This window comes from Lycium barbarum, chromosome 11 (genome assembly GCF_019175385.1).
Source record: "Lycium barbarum isolate Lr01 chromosome 11, ASM1917538v2, whole genome shotgun sequence".
Classification (NCBI taxonomy): domain Eukaryota; kingdom Viridiplantae; phylum Streptophyta; class Magnoliopsida; order Solanales; family Solanaceae; genus Lycium; species Lycium barbarum.
Genome location: NC_083347.1, coordinates 105,441,270 through 105,462,280, shown reverse-complemented (window position 1 = coordinate 105,462,280; position 21,011 = coordinate 105,441,270). Strand labels below are relative to the sequence as shown.

The following is a 21,011-nucleotide window of genomic DNA, read 5'->3' as shown; positions in this document are numbered from 1 at the left end:
ATATGAGGTGGGTGGTATATGATGACAAGTAATGCCTCAGCTTCTAAGCCACCCACGTCAGGGCGCAACAGGTCTTTTCCACCAATGTCTATCTTACCTCACATGCAGTAAATTCCTTGCTCGAATAATATATGGCACGTTCCTTTTTGCCCATCTCATCGTGTTGTCCTAACACGCAACTAAAGGCATTCTCTGATACAGACAAATATGAGAAAAGTGGGCTCCCGAGCCTATTGGGTACCAAAACTAGTAGATTAGACAAATATCACTTGATGGTGTCAAAAGCTTCTTGGCATTCTTTCGTCCAATTTATGGGCGCGTCTTTCTTCAAAAGCTTCAGTATGGGTTCCACAATGATGGTGGACTGAGCTATGAATCGCCCGATGTAATTCAACCTTCCTAAAAAGCTCATGACCTCTCTTTTAATTTTGGGATGAGGTAACTCTTGGATTGATTTGATCTTAGTAGGATCTAGTTCTATGCCCTTTCGGCTCACTATGAATCCGAGCAATTTCCCAACGGGCATTCCAAATGTGCACTTGGCCAGGTTCAATTTTAAATTGAACTTTCGGAGCCTATCAAAGAATTTCCTCAAATGTATGGTATGCTTTGCGCTCTCTCTCGGCTTGATGATGACATCGTCCACATCCCCTTCGATTTTCTTGTGGATCATGTCGTGGAAAATGGTAGTCATGGACCTCATGTAGGTGGCGCCAGCATTTTTAAGACCAAATGACATCACCCTATAATGGTATACTCCCCACGAAGTGATGAAGGCAATTTTCTCTGCATCTTCTTCATTCATGAGGATCTGGTGATACCTAGCGAAACAATCCACAAATGATTGCAACTCATGCTTGGCACAATTATCTATGAGTATGTGGATGTTTGGGACTGGAAAGTTATCTTTTGGACTGGCTCGGTTGAGATCTAGATAATCTACACATATTCGTATCTTTCCATCCTTTTTGTGTACGGGCATAATGTTGGCTAATCATGTGGGGTATGAGGTTACTTCTACCACCTTGACATGATTTTCTTTTCCACCTCGTCCTTGATGCGGATGCTGAGATCCGGCTTGAACTGGCTGGTTTTTTATTTTACAGGGGTAAACCCTGCATTGATAGGTAACCTGTGGGACACCACACTAGTGCTTAACCCTGGCATGTCAGCATATGACCATGTGAATATATCCACGTATTCTTTCCAGAGATTTACTAGCTCTTCCTTGAGTGGCGCTTCTAGTTGCGCACTTATCCTAGTTTCTCTAATGTTTTCCTCATCACATGGATTGATTGCTCCTGTTTCGTCCATATTTGGATTCTGCTCATTTTCCAATTGTTCTATTTCTTCTATGAGGCCTTCGGGTAACATTGTCTCCTCGTTGTATTCCTCTTCTTTTGTAGCGTGTAACTCATTCTCATCGCAGCATGTCATGACATTTAGGGTTGCATTATTGTTTTTATTACGGAAAACCCAATGTCAAGTGAGGTTAGTATAAGCATGCAATCTAAGAAAAAATAAATAGAAGTTGTGTTTCCATAATTCGAGGCTTCATTAATTTGATTGAAATAAAAGTACAACTGTGGTCCTGGTTCGGATCAACGTCGAGCCTTTTCCATTTTTGAAAACATTACGAGGTAAAGTAAAGTGCAAAGTGCGAGTAATCGGGCCTCGACCAATTCTCGCCATTTTCTTAGAAAATAAATTCATTGTTTCTCTACCAAGGAACCCAGAGCGGGACGAAAGTCCAGTTGGACAGCTGTTTTCCCGAATTAGCACATATGATGGTGGGTGTCTCTGTGTATTCTTTCAGCACCACTGAGCAATCTTCCTCTTGGAATAGAATCTATATCCCTTCTTCTACGTCTGCATCATTCGACATCGGTATTCTGTTTGGGAATAACTGGTATAAGTTCGGAATAGGCATGTGAAGCTTCGCAATGTACCTCTTCTTTTTAGAAACTGTCGAGACCTCGTCGTCGGTTGGGACATACCCTAGTCCAAAGCAAAAATTGTCTTGAGGAATGGGGATTGGCTCTGTGATGCCGTGTAAATTTCTTCCCAAAACTTTTACGGTTCAAAATCATTCTGAAGCATAGCTGATGCAATTATTTTATACACTGTAGGCATGGACGCCTCTCTAGAATCTATCTTGTGATCGGCTCCCACCAGTTTCATCACATGCAAATCTGTTCCCTTTGGCACTGCCTCGATGACCGGCACCGAATTGTCCGGGTAGTTGTGGATGCTACCCTCTCCATGGATTACGACCTCATGGCCATCCCATACGAATTTTAAAGATTGATGGAGTGAGGACGGCACAGCTCCTGCCATGTGGATCCATGGCCTTCCTAGCAACAGATTGTAACTGGCAGGTATTTCCAAGGCCTGGAATTCATTGATGAACTTCACTGGTCCAATTTAAATATTGAGATCAACCTCTCCAATTGCATCGTATCGGCCTTTATCGAATGTTCATGTATTGATATGGCTTTAACGCACTTTTCCAGGGTCATAAACCAACTAAACGAAAATGGATTTGGGGCATATGTTGAGCCCAGCACCATTGTCGACCAAAACTCGGGTGACTACCTTGTTGCGGCACATAATGACGATGTGTAGTGCTTTGTTGTGATTTGTTCCCTCTTTAGGTAGCTCTTTCTCGGTGAAGGCAATTTGATGATCCTCCATAACATGTGCGACTATTTCCACCAGATTTTCGCTGCTTGTCCCAGCCGGGACATGAGCATCTTCCAACACTTTTATCAAAACCAAATGGTGTATATAGGGAGCTTAACAGGAGTGCCAACGCTGATAGTTGGGCTGGTATTTTCTTTAAATGCTCCACAATAAAGTATTCCTTTGGCTAGATTCGGTGACAAAAGTCTTCTGCCTATCCCTCGGTAATGGTAGTCTTTTGGTTTCCCTCCTTTCGTGGCGCCCCTTGGGATAAATCTTCAAGAGTATAACATCTTTCTGATCTCTTCATCCCATGTGCCGCACCACTTTTACCCTGAAATCTTTTTTGTGTGGCGCTTCTGTTATCTGAGCAATGTTCACGACTACTGGCGCGGGTATTAATACCTTGAACTGTGGGCGCTCCTGTATGGTAAGTGATGCTAACGTGCGGTCGAGTGCTTGTACAGAGTCTCGAATCGCCGGCCTTACGTCGATCTAATCTTTCTCCTTTTCAATCATATGAATTACATTATTGCCATGATTACGTAAAGGATTGGTATTCACGTTAGGCGCGACCATTTGGAGGACAATTTCCTTTTTGTCAATCAAATCCTGTATTTTGTACTTTAGATTGATACAATCCTCAGTACTGTGCCCTACTCCATTTGAATGGTAGGGGCACATTTGTTCTGGCCGATAGAATTGGTTCATGGGATCGGCGACCTTTGGGGGAAGTATTCGTATCATTCCAGCTGCGCTCAACCTCTTGAATAACTCAGTTTAAGTTTTCTTTAATGGTGTGAACATGCGGGCAGGATTTTTCTCAAAATTTTGACGTGGCGCATTATAAGTATTTGGTGGCAGTTGGTTTTGGTAATTTTTCTGGGAATTGTTTTGTTAGGGTCCAAAAGCAGGTTTGGGAGATTGATATTTTGGTAGTGGTGATTGGAAAGTATTTGGTGGAGATTGGTAAGCGGGTTGTGGTGTTTGGAAGGTATTTTGTGGAGCTTAGTAAGTGGGCGGTGGTGTTTGGAAAGTCGGTTGTGCGTAGTAAACAGGTACTGGGTTGTATGAGGTAGTTATGTAGGTTTTTGGAGGTGGTGAAGCATATACGTATATTGGCGACTGAAAATCCTCCTTTCTCTTGAGTTTGGGACTGGCACTATAGGAGATGTTTGTCACGTCTTCCTTCTTCTTTCGAACAAATCTTGTCAAATTTGCTCTAGTAGCCCTGCCGGCTACACTCACAATTCCCCCTGATTTAAGGCCATCTTCTATAGTCTCTCCCATTTTGACGAGTTTGAAAAATGGCCTCCCAGCCATTGTAAGAATTCGATCGTAGAAATTCATTTCCAGGGAATGGATAAAGACAGAAACCAGTTCTTCCTCCCCCATAGGTGGTTGCACTCAAGCAGCTTCATTTCTCCACCTGCTCGCATACTCGCGACAGTTCTCGGTGGATTTTTGCTTTACTTTCTCTAGGTAGTAACTGTCCGGCATTATTTCCATATTGAAGCGGAATCTTTTCATGAAAGCTCCAGCTATTTCTTCCCATGTGGTCCAACGGCGTATATCTTGTACCGTGAACCATTCAGAAGCCTCCACAGTCAAACTTCAACTATATTATCGCATGATAAGCACTTGGTTGTTTCGTACGCCGACCAACTGGTCACAATAAGCTCGGAGATGGGCTTTTGGGTTATCCGTTCCAATGAACATCTCAAATTTTGGCACCTTGAAGCCTTCGGGCAAATCCAAATCGGGATGCACGCACAGGTCATCATAGCTTAACCTATAGCCTTTCGAGCAGATCTCGTGGATTGTTCAAACATCTCGACCATTTTACGCTCCATTTATTTGTCGTTCTTGTCCTGTTCGGCCCTCCATGACTTTTCTATCTCTTCATCATGGTCAATTTCTTGGTGATTGGGTTAGAAGGTATCTATGGTGATAGGTGTATGGAAAGAAACAGTTGGGTGTGCAAGGTGATTTCTGGGCGCGTAGGTGGCTTTTATAGTTGGTGGTGGAGTAGTGTTTGTTTGTGTAGCCAAGCTGGGATGGGTGTTTTTTGGCATTTGGTAAGAAGGAACGGAATGTGTGGTTCCAGGGATTCGGGTAGTGCCGGTTGGCGGTGGGGTTTGGTACAAGGTGCCAATGTGTTCAGTGAATGGTGCAGGGGTCCCAGCAGGATAGGTTGGGAAATGGTCGGGTAATGGAGAGCTTAGAGATGGAAAAGGCGGTAGAGGCCTTTTCGTTTTAGTGGCTGCTTCCCAGGCAGCATTGGCTATTTTAGTTCTTGCTACCTTCTCCTGAAGATAAGCGACCTTTTTTAATAGTATCTTGATTATATCCTCGGAAGGCGAGGGTCCTTGTGGTTCGGCCACAAGCAACTCTCTGAGAGTGAGGTCAGTTTGGTTCTGCTCATTTTCTGGTATACTAGTCATTTTCCCTTTGCCTCTGTCTTGTTGGGTAGGGATGTTATTGCGGCTTTAGACCTCGTGAAGTATGCCAGTGTGAGCTCGGATCAACTTTCTCTTCTATAAGAAAGAAAATCACTCAAAGGTAACAAAGTTAGTTTTTAGATAATGATAAAATAAACGAAATATCGCACAGAGTAAGCATGTAAATCAAGTAGCACAAAAATCATCATATGCTTGATTTCAATGCGTGATTAATCTTTTGTATCGGGTTTTCGGGTATTTGTCTTTTGTTAAGTGGGGGAATATATATTTACAAGATATAGGGACCGAGTTTTATGTAGACGGCCTATGTATCCCTCCTCAGGAAATCAGGCCCTTTCGTAGTTCGTTTCACATAAAAGACTCTCTTATTTAAACTACCCAGACCAGGCCCTATACGTATCCCTCCGCGGGACATCAGATCGAACATAATTCCTTTTACATAAAATATGGGAGGGGGACAAATCTGTGTAAAATTATAAAAGGGGACCCAACTAAAATATCTACCTAAAAGGTGACCTCTTCTTGAGATCAAAACTGGTTGCTTGTCCTTTCAACCCTATTTCCCGGTCGAGAGGCCTTTACCTTAATATTGAGGAGATATTACCACCCAAACTCCTGCCGTATGGACCAAATGCTCCAGCTCAAACTTGAAAGCTACGCATTCTTCAATGTCATGTCTGAAGCCCCAGAGTGGAAAAGACAAATCTTTCTTCGACTTGTCCCTATCGACGAGTCTCTCCAAGCAGCTCTGATTGTCTAAATCTTTCCTATGCTAGCCAATTTATGAAAAATGCTGGCGTATGAATCTTTGAAGACAGTGAAGTCATAACACCAAAGATAAGTGTTCAGCATGATTCCTTCATTTGGAGAGATGGTGTCATGAACCAACAATGAATGGAGTCCCCAAAGCTTAGTGATGGTCTTTTCATTAATCAACCTTATGATTCTTTTCATAAGAGCCAAACATTCGTTGGTGGTATGATCTGACTGCACTCGATGGAATGGGCACCTTTTATGTGCGAAGACTGGCGCACATGGCAGTAGATTCTCACGGCTAATGCAGATGGCACCCATGCTCTTGAGTTTGTCAAATATTTCCTTGCATGTCACATGCCTTGGCGAGATGTGATATGGACAGGCGACGTCCTTAAGTGCAATTGCCCAAGAAGTCAGTGAGGCTGGGCAGATGAACTCTACTTGAGTTTCTGGCTCTTGATTCACGGAGGCAACAGAGGTGACCTTTCTTGATGGCCAGGTTGGTCCTTGTGGATCGGACTCTGTTCCATGCCCTTCGCTTTCTTGTTCTTCGAATAAGGGTATGTATCCCGGGGATATTCATTTTCCCTTGCCTAGAAAGTCTTTTTGGTGACATCTTATCTTGGTGGGTTCTTTGGGCGAGCTTTCTGCCGAGTCCATCAACTCGTCGGCCTCTTTGATCTTGGCCCTGACCGCACAAATCTTCCTTTCCAAATCTTGGATTTTCCTTTTGATGGGGGTATGCTCTTGGGTGCTTACAACATCCATTTTGATCTTATGGTTAGTATGGGTTGTAACCATTTTGTTGTTTTTCTTATTTTATTTTTTGGATACTGGTCGATACCTGAGATTAATCAAGCTTTTAAAATGAAAAGTATGAAACAAACAAAACATATATTCACATAATAATATTAACACATACTACTCGGGTTCTAAAGCTCCTAGTCGTATTGAAACATGAATGTGCCAATTATTCCAAACCATTGCCCCAAAAACAGAAATAAACTTTCATTAATAATATTCTTCCCGTAGGGGTACAAAAGATAAAGAACGACAAAAAAATAAATCTCCTTCGGTAGCTGATGATGAAGCCCTAGCTGTCCTTGCCTTCTTGGCCTTTCGGAGGGCGGTCTATTAGAAAACCTTTTTCTGTGACGTCGTCCAAAGTCTTCTTCATTCGATCATCGAGCTCTACCAAACAGTCATGAGTGAACTCCAACTCGTGATTCAAACTTTCTATGGTAGCTCGGTTATGTTCTATTTTCTCCAAATACTTAGCATCTTGATCATCGGCCCTTCTTTGAATCAAACGGGCTATAATCTCGGCCTTGGAGGCCTTATCTTGCACACAATTATATAGGATGGGCTTGGGGGAAATAGTGTCTTGCAAGTCGGCTCTCAACCAATCCCTACACTCTTCTTCACACCCGGGATGAAACCTATCCGGAGCTAACATGTCTAGGCCCCACGTTGTGCTTCTATTCCATTCACATACACAATCCCCCGCTCTCGAGATCCTATCCCCATCATTGTCAATGATATAATCCCCCATGTTCCCGACTTAGGTCCTCTCGAGCTGTCTTAAAACTCTAGAAGGCACATAAGGGCGGACCCCTCGAATTCCAATACAACAGTGTTGATTATGAAGTCATCAAACATCCATTTTACATTAACCTCCCGAAGCCTAAAGTACGTAAACACCCAACCTCTTTTGGTCTGATCCCCAAAATTTAGACAAAAATTAAACAAGCCATTTTTTTCTGCCGGCTTACTTAGGTATTAGGAACCCCCGACTCTGAGCATGTTCTTGAGTATCCACCATTGTAGAAGTAGGTTGCATCCTTGGAAGTATTTACAATGGTTTTGGCAAGGGGTTAAGTCTCGGTACATATCGGCTAGGATTGTGGGGGCTAGGTCAAAGTATTTGGTGTCTTCTTGGCGTGTTATGCCGTAAATGATGGCATGGGTGATTGAAATGATTCGGGTGTCCATGACTAATGTAGCATCTTGGGAAAAGGATATGAGTCCCAAAACTCATATGACAAATGCTAAGGGTCGGGTAGTGTCCCATTTGGCATAGGTTTCAAATTCGGCTGGGTGTTCCATAAATCCCTTCGGGTTACCGAATCGTGTGTATAATTATCTAAAGGGTATAGTTGGCCTATGCGCCTAATGTGCGTGGGATAAGGAAAGCATTTTGAGTATTTGGTGATAGGTAGGTTTTTCTGGGATTTGGACATGGTTATCGGGTTTCTTTCTTCTTTTTAGCCCCAATCCTACACTAGTCAAGATGTCTCTTAGCTCTTCCAAAGTCGGGGCCATTTCCATATTATCCCCAAAGTAGAAAACCATTCTTTCACGATCTCAAAATTCGGTAATCACTGCTATTAACTCTCTACAACCCTTCATAGTCATTATCGAGGTTAGGTTCCCCAAATGGCAAGAAATTTCCCTTTTCTCCTCTTGACTCAACCTTTTTTTTTTGTTTAAATTTATCAGAAGGCAGGCCTCCTGATGTTTTATTAATAATCAAAGCAGTCTAAAACAATAAAAGAAAATACAAATTGATAATCATCTTGAAGTGTATACTCACAAGATGATTTTACATTTTGTCAAAAAAAAAAAAACTAAATCGTATGATTGATCTATCTTCACTCTTGCTGAATTTTCCTTGTTCTAATCCTCATTGATGGAATTTGAGCTTTGTCCAGATTCAGCATCTTCCTTCCCCTAGATGGTAAGTCCTGAAAAATGTTATATTCCAGCTTTTCTTCAGATTGCAGTGTTGTTTTAGCCAAGAAATCTGCAAGTTGATTGCGCTCCCTGAATGTGTGCATCGCCTGTATGTGCAGCTGTCTTATTATATTCTTCAACTGCTCCACTCTTTCAACAAGCTGCCAAAGGATCTTCCATACATCTTGCAGTATGTTTTTCAGTTCTAATGAATCAATCTCAATTTGCACATACTGCATATTTTTGGCATGGAGATAATAGATAGCTTCTTGTACTGCAATTGTTTCTGCTTCCATGTTGGTAGCAATTCCTATGCTCTTGGCCTGTGCATACACAAAATCACCTCTATCATCTCTGATGCAAAAAGCATATAAACTATGACCTGGATTTGTTTGTGATGCACCATCAGTGTTGTATTTGAAACCATGTTGAGGTATCTTCCATTGTACTTTACAGAAGTGAAGTCTTGGCTTGTAATTACTGAGAAAATCTATAACTGCAGGCCAGTCTGGTGGCAATCTGCTTAACCATGGGTACTTCACTTTTATTAGCTGAAAAATGGATTGTTGAGCCTGATAAACCATCCTACTATAAGTAGTATTTCTTTCATGCTTAATTGAATTTCTTCTCTTCCATATATCCCATAATAAAATAGCAAGGATAGCCTGAAAATGTATTGCAGCTTATTAAAAGCATCTATTGTCCACCATAAAATGATCACCTGCTGCAGTTGCAACCCATCAATGTTTAAACCTGCACAAGAAGTGAACTGTTTCCAAAGCTTGAAAGCTAATGGAGATGTTAGAAAAAAACGGGACATTGTTTCCTGCTTGGAATCTTCACAACGCCAGCATCTAGAGACAATCTGAATATTCATTCTTCTTAGGTTGTCATCTGTAGCTATCATTCTTTTCCATAGTATCCATAAGAAGAAACTTATATTAATAGGTAAACCCTTCAACCAAATGAATCTATATATTGCACAGCTCTCTTGTTTATGTCTTGTCTCCTCCCATGCACTTTTGACAGTGAACTGGCCATTGTTTTCTCCCATCCACCATGCCTTGTCATTGTCAACCTCCATCAAGTCAGGCCTGATGTTTTCCTGGATGTAATAGACAGTTTTTGCAGATAGAACTGTCAATAGTTTATGTTGATTCCATTCTTCACCACATATAAACTCCTTCATTTCTATCTCTTCATCAATATCAGGCTCATTATCAACAAAGTATAATGCACCTTGCTTGGTCCATTTGTCAAACTAGAAGCTAGAAGTAACTGCTTTCAATTGCCACCATATCTGGTATTCAACTTCCTCCCTGATAGCCACCATTTTTTTCCATGCATGTGAAGCACCTTTGTCTTGTGCAGTAATAGGATGCAACTTCTTGCAATACTTATTTACCATGAATGCACCCTATAATGATATAGATGTTCTGAAGTTCCACCAGAGTTTAGCAAAAAGAGCTTTTGATATGTCATGCAGAGATCTAATTCCAAGTCCCCCTTCATCTTTTGGAAAACACATTTTGTCCCATGCAACCCAATGTTTCCCTTTAATCCCAGCAGTATTTCTCCAAAAGAACTTGGCAAAAATCTTGTGCAATTGATCTATTACCCCTTTTAAAGGATTCATAGCAGATAAACAGGCATAGTTTGTAATACATGTGCAATCAAAATGTATCTTCCACCAAATGAAAGCAGTCTATTTTGCCAAGACATCACCCTATTCATAACCTTTTTTATAAGACTCTCATAATACACAATCTTCCTTATACCATAGAAAACTGGACATCATAGATAAGTCAACGGGAATGAACCTTTCCTCATTCCAGTTTTCCTTTTTACTCTACTGATAATAGTTGCTGGAGCTTTTTCATGCAAATAAAATGAACTCTTGTCATTATTGACCAACTAACCTGAGATTTCTCATAGTTTCTCAGTACCTTCATCATTTTCTACAAAGAAGCAGCTTCAGCTTAACAAAACAGTACAGCATCATCTGCATATGACAAGTGATTTATCTGTGGACTCCACTTTGGCATGCCACACCCTTTGAAAGTAGGATCCTCATGTAAGTTGTTCAGACTTCTGGTCAGGACCTCTGCAACAATAATGAAGAGGGTTGGAGAAAGTGGATCTCCTTATTTCAGTCCTTTTGAAGACTTAAAAAATCCATGAGACTGCCCATTGATCAATATTGAATACCAATTATTTGAGACTAGCCTCTATACCGTATCTATGGCTACATCAGAAAAACCAAACTGCCTTAGCACGTTAGTCAAATAGATCCATGAAACCCTATCATATGCTTTTTCCATATCTAGCTTGACCACCACATTATGCAGTTTGTTTCTCTTATTAATGTCTCTGATGATTTCTTGTGCCAACAATACCTCTTGACTCAACCTATTCCACCACATATGCAACAAATCTGGTGTGTTGATGACAATATCAAATTGTAAATCTATCGACATCTACAAAATAAGAACAATGTTAACATGCCCCCCCCCCCCCCCCCCCCCAAATAGGAAATGGTTCGGCACATAAGCATATTACATGTTTCCATTTAGCACATAAATGAGATACGGTGTATTTTGGGTCGTAGACCATACTTGACATGGGGTAGTCTCCCTATCGGGTTTAGATACGTCTCAAATATCAAAACCCTTGTAGTTCTCCTTTGGATTTGTTTTAGCTCTACCCTAGGCATATGCAAGAATGGTTTTTTGAAGTGACCTTGGACCCAAGCGGACTACTCAGGGTGAACCGTTGTCGGCTGTTGGGTGACCGCACACTAACTCGACATTCAACGTGTTCCAAAGAAGAGGTGTTTCGGGTTTTTTAGTGACAGCTAGACCGCGAGCCCACATGTCCCCTTTGAAACCATGCTTTTTCCCAAGAATGGTGGAATTTATGATATGAATGCATGACAATTTATAAATTGCAGGAAATTAAGCAAATATTCACAATTAATATCACATTATATTGAAACCCTTATGGTTAGAACCTAGAAAAATCCCTAGCAGAGTCGCAATCTGTTACAGTTCACTTTTACGCGGGTGAATAAAAGCTACTACGAGGTTGTTGGTGCTCAAAATTAAATTTTAGTATTTTAGAGTAGCCACCTAATTTAGTAAGGGAAATTAGGAAAACCAGGTAAAAGGGTTTATTCAACAAGATAAAAATCCTTTTTAGTACCAGAGTTCGAGGTAAGGGTTCTGGTGATCCCCTAGGGAAGGTTTTAAGCACCGTAGTATTAAGGATATATAGAATATGGTTGACCTACGAGCTTCAATGTGTGATTTATTGTGATTATTTTCTAAGGTGTTTATTTTACTGCTAAACTGTCATGCTAGTCATAAATTCAAAATTTCGGCAAAAAAGTCCCCTTTAGAAAAGGGGGTTTTGGTTTCAAAAAATACCCATAAGTGTTCAACTTACTTTATCGCCGGACCAAGACACATTTGGGATTTCTCCCAAGTAGAGTCACTACTATTTGGTCTTAATAATATGAGTTTAGTACTTATAGGTTTTATATATATGAAAATATGGAGTATATCTCCTTTTTGATAAGTATACATCCATACATATATATATATAGGGATTTGAAGTTTTACTAAAGCCTATTTTTTAATCAATTTGAAGCTCAATAAGTCATCCCATATCCCTACCAAAGTCATCTCATCTCAAAATGGTCCAAGTGTATTTCCGGTTATCTTTGTCCCTCAAGTTTTTGGGTTTTAGGCCCCAAAATATATTCCATGTTCTTTTAAATAAAATGAAGCCCGATTTCAGTTTTATATAGAAAAAAGGGGTCCATTTAAGTTGAAGGCAAATTTGATCTTTCTTTAAGTTGCATAAAATGGTCTAAGTTGCAAGATATGTCCATATTATTCATAACCCAAAATTTGTCCAATTTTGAAATAAAAACGGTATGTTTTTGTTTTAAGGAAAGGGGGTCTCATGTGGGCTTAAGCCCAACAACTAAACTTATACATTGTCCATTTTCTGTTTCCAGATTTCTAAAAAAAAAAGGGTGGGAGGCCCAAAAGACTTAGTTATATTTTGGAGGAAATCTCATTGTTTAGGATTGTTTGAATTTATGCAAACAATTTACTTAAAAACGTCTTTGAAATGAATTCGTATGTACTGGTTTCATGCTTGTGTTGAAAATCAAGTTAGTTTGAAAATCATTTTTTGAGGCGTCTTCCTAAATATACTAAGCATTCTCCTAAGTCCTAGCATCCATAGAGTTTCAATATTCTACAATTTGTTTACATATACAACATATATACATAAAATGATACACATAAATAAAGTAAGAAAGGAAATAAATTTTGACTGGTAGGCCTACCCAAGCCCAGCAGTGACCATTTGCACCCATGGTTGGGCCTTCAGTATATTACCTTCCCTTACGGACTCGATCAATGAATAGGTGTTGGGCTATTGGCCCAACAGTTTTGACGGATAAGGATGGCCCAAATAGCCCATGACATTTCACATGCAAACACAAAGGGGAAAAAAGGAATTTATGGTTAGAAAGTATCTAAACTCCCTTATAAGACTAACAAGAAATTAAAATCAAGTAAACATTAAAACAAACATAGATGCACAGATGCATATATACAGTTTATATATATTCCTAACAAATTTTGAATAAATAGACATAACACTTCAAAGCCCAAGGTTAAAACAAGAGTGGCTAGGCCCAAATGTCACATCGACATGGGACCGGTCATAACAAATCCAAAATAGGCCCATAAGATAAATACTTAAAGGGGCAGATTTGGCCCAACACTTAGTACAATAAAACAGGTTTCAGAATTTTTTTATGAGGTATACAAAATATACTTCTTTGTATACACCATGATGTATACAGGTCATGTATATTTCGTATACATTCAATACATAACATGTATATCAGCAACAAAACAAGGGAAAAGGAGTGGGATTTTCATGGCAGTTAACCCAGCAAAGGCAACACTTAACAACTTCAAATATACAGTTTTTACTAGAAGGGAAAAAGTCATAGATTCCTACACTTTTTGAAGTGAAACTTAACTTTAAAGGATGGCTTCAATAAAAAATGACTTACTTGAGCATATTAATCCCTTTTATTTAACCTAGAGGGTCCCATAATATATGATTTCATATAGGGGAACCCCAGCAGCCAAAATGAAAAGGGACTTGACTGAGTTTGACTAGAAACTCTAAGTCTTGTTCCCTTCCTTCTTAGTCCTAGGTGAGTCACACCTATAATCCTTCATATTTTAAGTGACTACCTCTTGTTAATGACCTTCAAATCCTACTTTGTTTACTCAGGTGTAAACAGACTTGACTATGCACAAACTAGGTGTAAGTCATTCCAACAACAAGTTTTCAAAACAGAGACTCAAAACCTTTATGTGTGAGGAGCATAGACACTTCTAACAAACCACAAAATAAAGGCAGACAAGAAACTTCAGCACCAGTATTTTAAAAGGAGTAAAACAGGCTATCATTTTTACTCTTAGACAAACCAGTTTCCTAGGAACCAATGCACTACAGGTTTATATAATGTAATCAAGATGTTGACTAATATCCAGAGTGGAAGACATAGTCAAACAGCACACAAAAGGCATAGTTAATGAGTTGCATGTTTAATCAAGTGAAAAGTGTAGGGCATCTTTTAAAAGCAAAGTTGCAAACTCAATTAGTGACCTGGTTTAAATAAGTGCACAAACCAAACTTGGTCAACTACCACACATGATTTATCAGACTAACATGAGGCAAACATAGGCCAAAAAGTCCTACATAGTCAATTAAGTGCATAAACATGGTTAACAAAGATCATGAACTAACTAACCTTAAACAATTTAAGGAAATAGACATGATCAACAGTATAGATCAATGGACCTCAAAACATAGGTAAGCACTTTATAACTAGCAAACTACAAATTAGCTAATCCTGAACAAGCAAGTAAGCACCTTAGACATGATTAACAGAAACCAGGTAATCTCATACAAAACAAGTATTTAGGCATGATTAGCAGACTACAGAAAAACTAATCCTAAACAGGTAAGTATTTAGACAGGATCAAATAGAGGCTATACACTACTAATCCTACTTAACACATAGGCAGGACTAATACAAGTTATGAATACCTAATATAGTTAGACATATAGACAGGATTAATAAACTATTTAACTTAGGTTAACATCATAACCTAACTAAACAACATGATTAACAACTACAGAACTAAAACAAATCTAAACTAAGATTAAATAAGCCTAATAAACTTCACAAAAACAGAAACATAATGAATTACATAAGCCAGCTTAAAGTACTAAAAAATAAAATTAACTAAAAGGAAAAAGGATTACCTTTCTGGAGTGCAGCCTTGGTCGAGTTTGAACCTTGGAGATCCTTTTGCTCTTCATCCCCTTAACTCAGCCATACAACACAGAAAAAATACTTAAAATATACTTAACTCTAAAAATAAAGTTTCAAAGCAATTCCTTGCCAAAACTCAAGAGAAAACGAGTTTTGAGTGAATATGTGTGATATTCAGTTCAAAGGGTGTCCCCAAAAATGAAAATTAGGGGTTCTATTTATAGAACCCCAAATTTGAAAACCCTAATCTCACAATCGATGTGGGACAAGAGCAATTTTCGGAGAATTGCTTCTCTTTACAACAATCAATGGTTACAATTTGCGCATACAAACATATCAAGGGTCAAAATCGACCCAGAATAGGGTCCAATCCACTTGGTTCCATATGAACCAATGAGAAACCAGAATTCAAATCACATGCAGGCAAAAATAATTAAAGTTTTTCAGTCTTTGAGACCGTTGTAAAGCAAGACACAAAAAAGGAAGAGGATTATACCTCGTTTGGGGTTGAAACATGGTGGTTTTGGTTGAGAAATGGCAGAGCAATAAATGCTATTGCCATTCTCAAGCCTACAAAAGACCGTATCATCCACTCGGGGCCACGAGATTGCCATTTCTGGCAAAAATGACGTCAATGAGAGAGAAACTACGGGTGGCGGCGCTAAGAAAACCCTTGTGGCTGAAGAGCAAATGACCCAAAGGGTCTGTTTGGCTCTGTCAGGGGATTATATATTCCTCGCTTTTCGGTCGGGTCAAGTCCTAATAGACTGGGCTCAGTCAATTAAAAATGAAGGAAGAGGGGCCCAACTTTCATCATATACGTGATATACACTCGTGTATATTCACGTACACATGTGGATACGGGCGGGGGCCAATTGTGACACTTAAATAAATAGCCCAAAATTGAAAGTGTTTATCGATCAAACATTTCAATCATGGCCAAGTTGAAACTAATTAACCAATTAATCAGTTTTACAAATATGGCCATACGTACAAAGGCTAAATTTGTAAATAAAACCCTAATTGCTTTAACCATGAAATTAGGTTATTTCAATTATGGCCCTAATTGACTAATCAGTTGATTATTTCAATTGTAGCTATAATTAGACACATAATAAGTAACCTCTAAATAAAACCATAACTAAACATCTAATCAATTATGATTAATTTAAAATCAAAAATGCAAATTATTATGCAAAAGTTTAAGATTAAGAGGTAAAATGATTATTTTATTTAATTAAATTAGATTTCTTGAACTAAACGGAGTAAAATATTTATCAATTTGACACTTAGTAATTTAAACAATTAATCCCAAAAAATTGTTTTGAGTCGTTTCTTGGTTAATTTGGAAAATACCTTAATATTAATATTAAAGATATATAAAATATTTTAAATGACTTACAATATATATTTGAATTTATTTTGCCAAGCAAAATGGCAAAATATTATCGAAATAATTTTGTAAAAATCATTTTGGCCTAAAAAGAAAAGTATTTCACTCCGTTTGAGATCCAAGATTTCCGGGTAATTAAAATAAATTATGGGGGGTCAAAATTTAGGTGTCAACTACCTTTTCACACCATATTCCCTGTGGGATTCGACGTCAACCTAGTAGGGTTACTATATTTGACATCATCCGCTTTACATCATTTAATTGGTGTAATTTGAGCGTATCAAATTTTGGCGCCGTTGCCGGGGAATGCGGTTTTGAAAATACTAAATAGTTTGTTCTTTATTTAAAGTCTTATTCTATTCCATCACATGTTGTTTGTCGTATACTGTGAACCAGGTGATCATGCAGAACAACAATAACAATAACAGACGTGGAGCTGCTGGTAACAACAGGGTGCAGGAGGTTAATCAAGATCAACCACCAGTCGAGGTTGAGAACCCATTTGTTGATATGTTACATGAGATGGAATATGCTTCTGCTATTGTTCCACCTCGGGTTACTATGGCAAACTGCAAGATTGACTCCACCATTTACCAATTGCTCAAGCTTAAGGGCTAATTTCAGAACTCCACTGATGATGACCCTCACCAACATTTGAAGAATTTTGTGGGCATGTGTGCCCAACATATGCAGAATGCTGTGTCCAATGATGTTATTCGGCTAAGAGTTTTCAGATACTCTTTAGCCGGTGAAGCTAGAGTTTGGTTTGAAAAGCTGCCGCATAACACTATACATACATGGCCAGAGCTGGTTTCTGTGTTTCTCAAAAAAAATGGTTCCCTCCGAGCAAGAGAGAGGAAATTCGTGACAAAATTTATGACTTCAAGCAACTACCGGGGGAACGACTATTTGAAGCATGGGAGACGTTCAAAGAATATTTGCAGAAGTCTCCAAACCATGGTTTTTCGGATAATATATTGATGGAGAGGTTCTAAAGAGGGCTAGATCCAATGACACAAGTTGTGGCTAATAGTGCAACTAATGGGTGTTTTATGGATAAGACTTATGCTCGTATCACTCAATTGCTTGATAAGCTTACTACTCATAATCAGGCATGGCACTCGAGTGGTACTAGTCTGGCTTATGGAGTTCCGGCGATCCAGAGTTTTGTGAATGTGAATCAAGAGACTCTGCATACTTTAGCTCAGATAGCGACCAATATTTCTTTGTTGACTAAGAGACTTGATTAAAAGAAAGCGAAGAAGGTTAATGTTGTTGAAGAAATTCCGGGAATGCCCAAGGGAATACACTAAGTTCAAGAGGGTCCATATCAAGAAGGGTCTCTTATGCAGTATAAGGATGCTAAATATGTCAATAACTCTCAAGAGGGTTATTAGAGGCACAATTACCAAGGAGGCTATCAGAATCAGACTCAGAATCAATGGAGACCTGAACAGGGACAAGGAAATTACAATAACAACTATGGTGGCTCGAATCAGGGAAACTACAACAACAATAATAACTTTGGAAATAAGAGTTCCAATTCCTATATTTCACCAAAAGTGCAGTTGACTGAACAAGGGAGTTCTAGGTTGGAGAGCATGCTTGAAAAGGTGCTAGCCAACCAAGACAAAGAATATAAAACATTGAAGGGGCTGACAAAAACAGTGGGATCTCACACGACTTTCATTCAAAAGCTCGAGTCGTAGATGTGAGATATTTCCAGAGAACAACACTCTCCACAGAAGGGAGGACTTCCTAGTGACACTATTTCAAATCCAAAGAATGGGGGAGGTGGTCTAGACCATGTATATGCTATCAGTACTTGGAGTGGTAAATACTCCACAGTGCTGAAAAGAAGGTGATAAATCTCGACCCAGTGGTTGAAGAAGAAAAGGCACAATCTGATGTGCCATCAATTGTAGATGTGGTCCAGACAGAAGTTCTTATTGTTAAGCAAGTTGATGATGTTTCAGACAGTTCTAAAAAGCAGGAAGGAAGCAATGACACTAGTAAGGCAATGATTGAAGGGGCCCTTCATCCTTTGACTCAATTATTTAAATCCATACCTCCCTTTCCTCCAAGGTTGGCAAAGAAGATCGAATAAGCTAAATGTTAGAACTCCTATGATCAGTTGAAGCATCTTTCCATGAACATCCCTTTTATGGATGCTGTCAAAGAGATGCCTGGATTTGCAAAGTATTTGAAATATTTTCTTACAAATAAGAGGTCTGTGAAGCATGACATTGTGAGTATGACTCACCGTGTTAGTTCTATTATATCCACCACTAATGTTTAGAAGAAGGAGGATCCAAAGGCCTTTACTATTCCATGTTCGGTTGGTCAGGATGATTTTGCTCGCACTTTATGTGATAACGGGGCTAGCATAAATCCCATGCCTCTTTCTATCTATAAGAAATCAAGTTTGGGAATTCCTAGACCTACTACTATGCGATTGCAGATGGCTAATAGATCTATCAAAAGCGTGGGAGTTGTGGATGATGTGCTTGTTAAGGTTGGTGAATTCTTGTTGCTTGCTGATTTTGTTATTCTCGATTGTGCTATTGATAGGGATATTCCTATTATCTTAGAGAGACCTTTCCTTGCTATGGGAAAGGCTCTTATGGATTCTGAAAAAAATGAAATCAAATTCTGAGTCAACGATGAGGAAGTTACTTTCCAAGCGAGTAAGGGGATGAAGTTACCGAGTCCTTACGAAAGAATTTTGATTATTGATTGTATTGATGTGTTGGATGAAGCTGTTGAATTTAAAATGGAGGAAGAGTGTTTGGGTGAGGCTCTAGCAATCTTTCTTGTGAACTTTGATGCTGATGATATGGAAGGTTATGTGGAGACGGTGAATTCTCTTGTGGGGTTGGGTTCCTATTCTTATCAACCAAAAAAGCTTGACCTTGATCTTGAAAACAGAAAGACACCTCCAGCAAAACTATCTATTGAGGAGCCACCGAAGCTTGAGCTTAAGCAGCTTCCTTCACGTCTGACTATGAATTTCTAGGCGCTGAGAATACTTTTCCAGTGATTGTGTCTGCACAGCTAAATGATGAGCCGACGAAGAAATTGTTGGTGATTCTGAGAGAGTATAGACGTGCGATTGGGTGGCCCATTACAGACATTCGGGGTATTTCTTCTGGTATTTGTGAGCACATGATTCAGCTTGAAGAGGCAAGTACACCGAGTGTTGAACATCAGAGAAGATTGAATCCACCTATGCAAGAGGTGATCAAGAAAGAGATTATAAAGTGGTTAGATGCTGGAGTGGTTTATCCTATTGCAGCTAGTAAACGGGTGAGCCCGGTCCAATGTGTTCCGAAGAAGGAAGGCATCACTGTGGTGCTAAATTCTTAGAACGAATTGATTCCTACAAGGACGGTGACTGGGTGGCATGTCTGTATGGATTATCGGAAGCTGAATTTTTCTACTTGCAAGGACTATTTCCCCATGCCCTTTATTGATCAGATGCTTGATCGGCTGGCGGAAAGGTCATATTAGTGCTTCCTTGATGGGTACTGTGGCTAAAACCAAATTAACATTGCTCTTGAAGACCAGGAGAAGACTACATTCACATGTCTTTATAGGACGTTTGCTTTCAGCAGGATGCCATTTGGTCTTTGTAATGCACCGGCTACTTTTCAGCGGTGTATGATCTCTATTTTCTCAGATATGATTGAGCACTTCTTGGAGGTCTTCATGGATGATTTTTTTGTGGTAGGAGACTCTTTTGATGAGTGTCTTGACCATCTGGTTTGAGTGCTGAAGAGATGTGAAGAGACTAATCTCGTGCTTAATTTGGAGAAATACCATTTTATGGTGAAAGAAGGGATCGTCCTCGGTCACAAAATCTCTGAGAATGGGATTGAGGTTGATCAAGCAAAAAATTATGTCATTGGCAAGCTTCCTCCACCTATCTCTGTAAAAGGAGTTCAAATTTTTTTGGGGCATGCTGGTTTCTATCGGCGTTTTATTAAGGATTTCTCTAAAATTGCAAATCTCACGTGCAAGCTTCTTGTAAAAGAGGCTAAGTTCGAGTTTGATGAGAAATGCCTAAAGGTGTTTGAAGAGTTGAAGAAGCACCTTAATCAATTAATACATGCATGGTTGAAAAAACACAGAAAACCCAAGGAGATATCGATTTTCCATGCTTCTTTGTAGCAAAGAAACTGAAAAGTCAGTGCTTAAATCCAAAAAGAATACCAAAAATCAATAACATAAGATATACAAAAACAAAAAAAAATAGAAGAAAATAGTGAATAAAAAGGAAAGAGAAAGAAAGAAAATCAAGAACTCACCAAAAAAAGAGCTGACATAGAAGGGGAAGAAGAAGCATGGAGAGAAAGAGAGAGTGAAATGAATTTGCTGTCAAAATTTACAAAGAAGAAAGCTACAATAAAGGTTTTAGGTGGATTGGTCCAAGTGCAACACGTGGAATCACAGTGGAGTAGGAGAGTTAGAAAGATGCCCTCACTTCTGATTTTATTTACGGAAATACCATGGTACGACGAAAGACCCACACTTATTATATAGTTATATTAAAAATATATCAGGACCCTATTTGCTAAGAAACATTTTGGACTGTCCATTAGCAATAAGT

At 39.2% G+C, this 21,011-nt stretch overlaps 1 non-coding gene across 1 annotated transcript; it reads right to left on the bottom strand.

Annotated features, from left to right (window-relative positions):
* Positions 1-17,260: 17,260 nt before the first annotated feature.
* On the bottom strand, positions 17,261-17,366 carry LOC132620646 (small nucleolar RNA R71). Its single transcript, XR_009575083.1, has one exon. It is a non-coding gene; the product is annotated as a small nucleolar RNA R71 (small nucleolar RNA).
* Between the last annotated feature and the right edge of the window lie 3,645 nt (positions 17,367-21,011).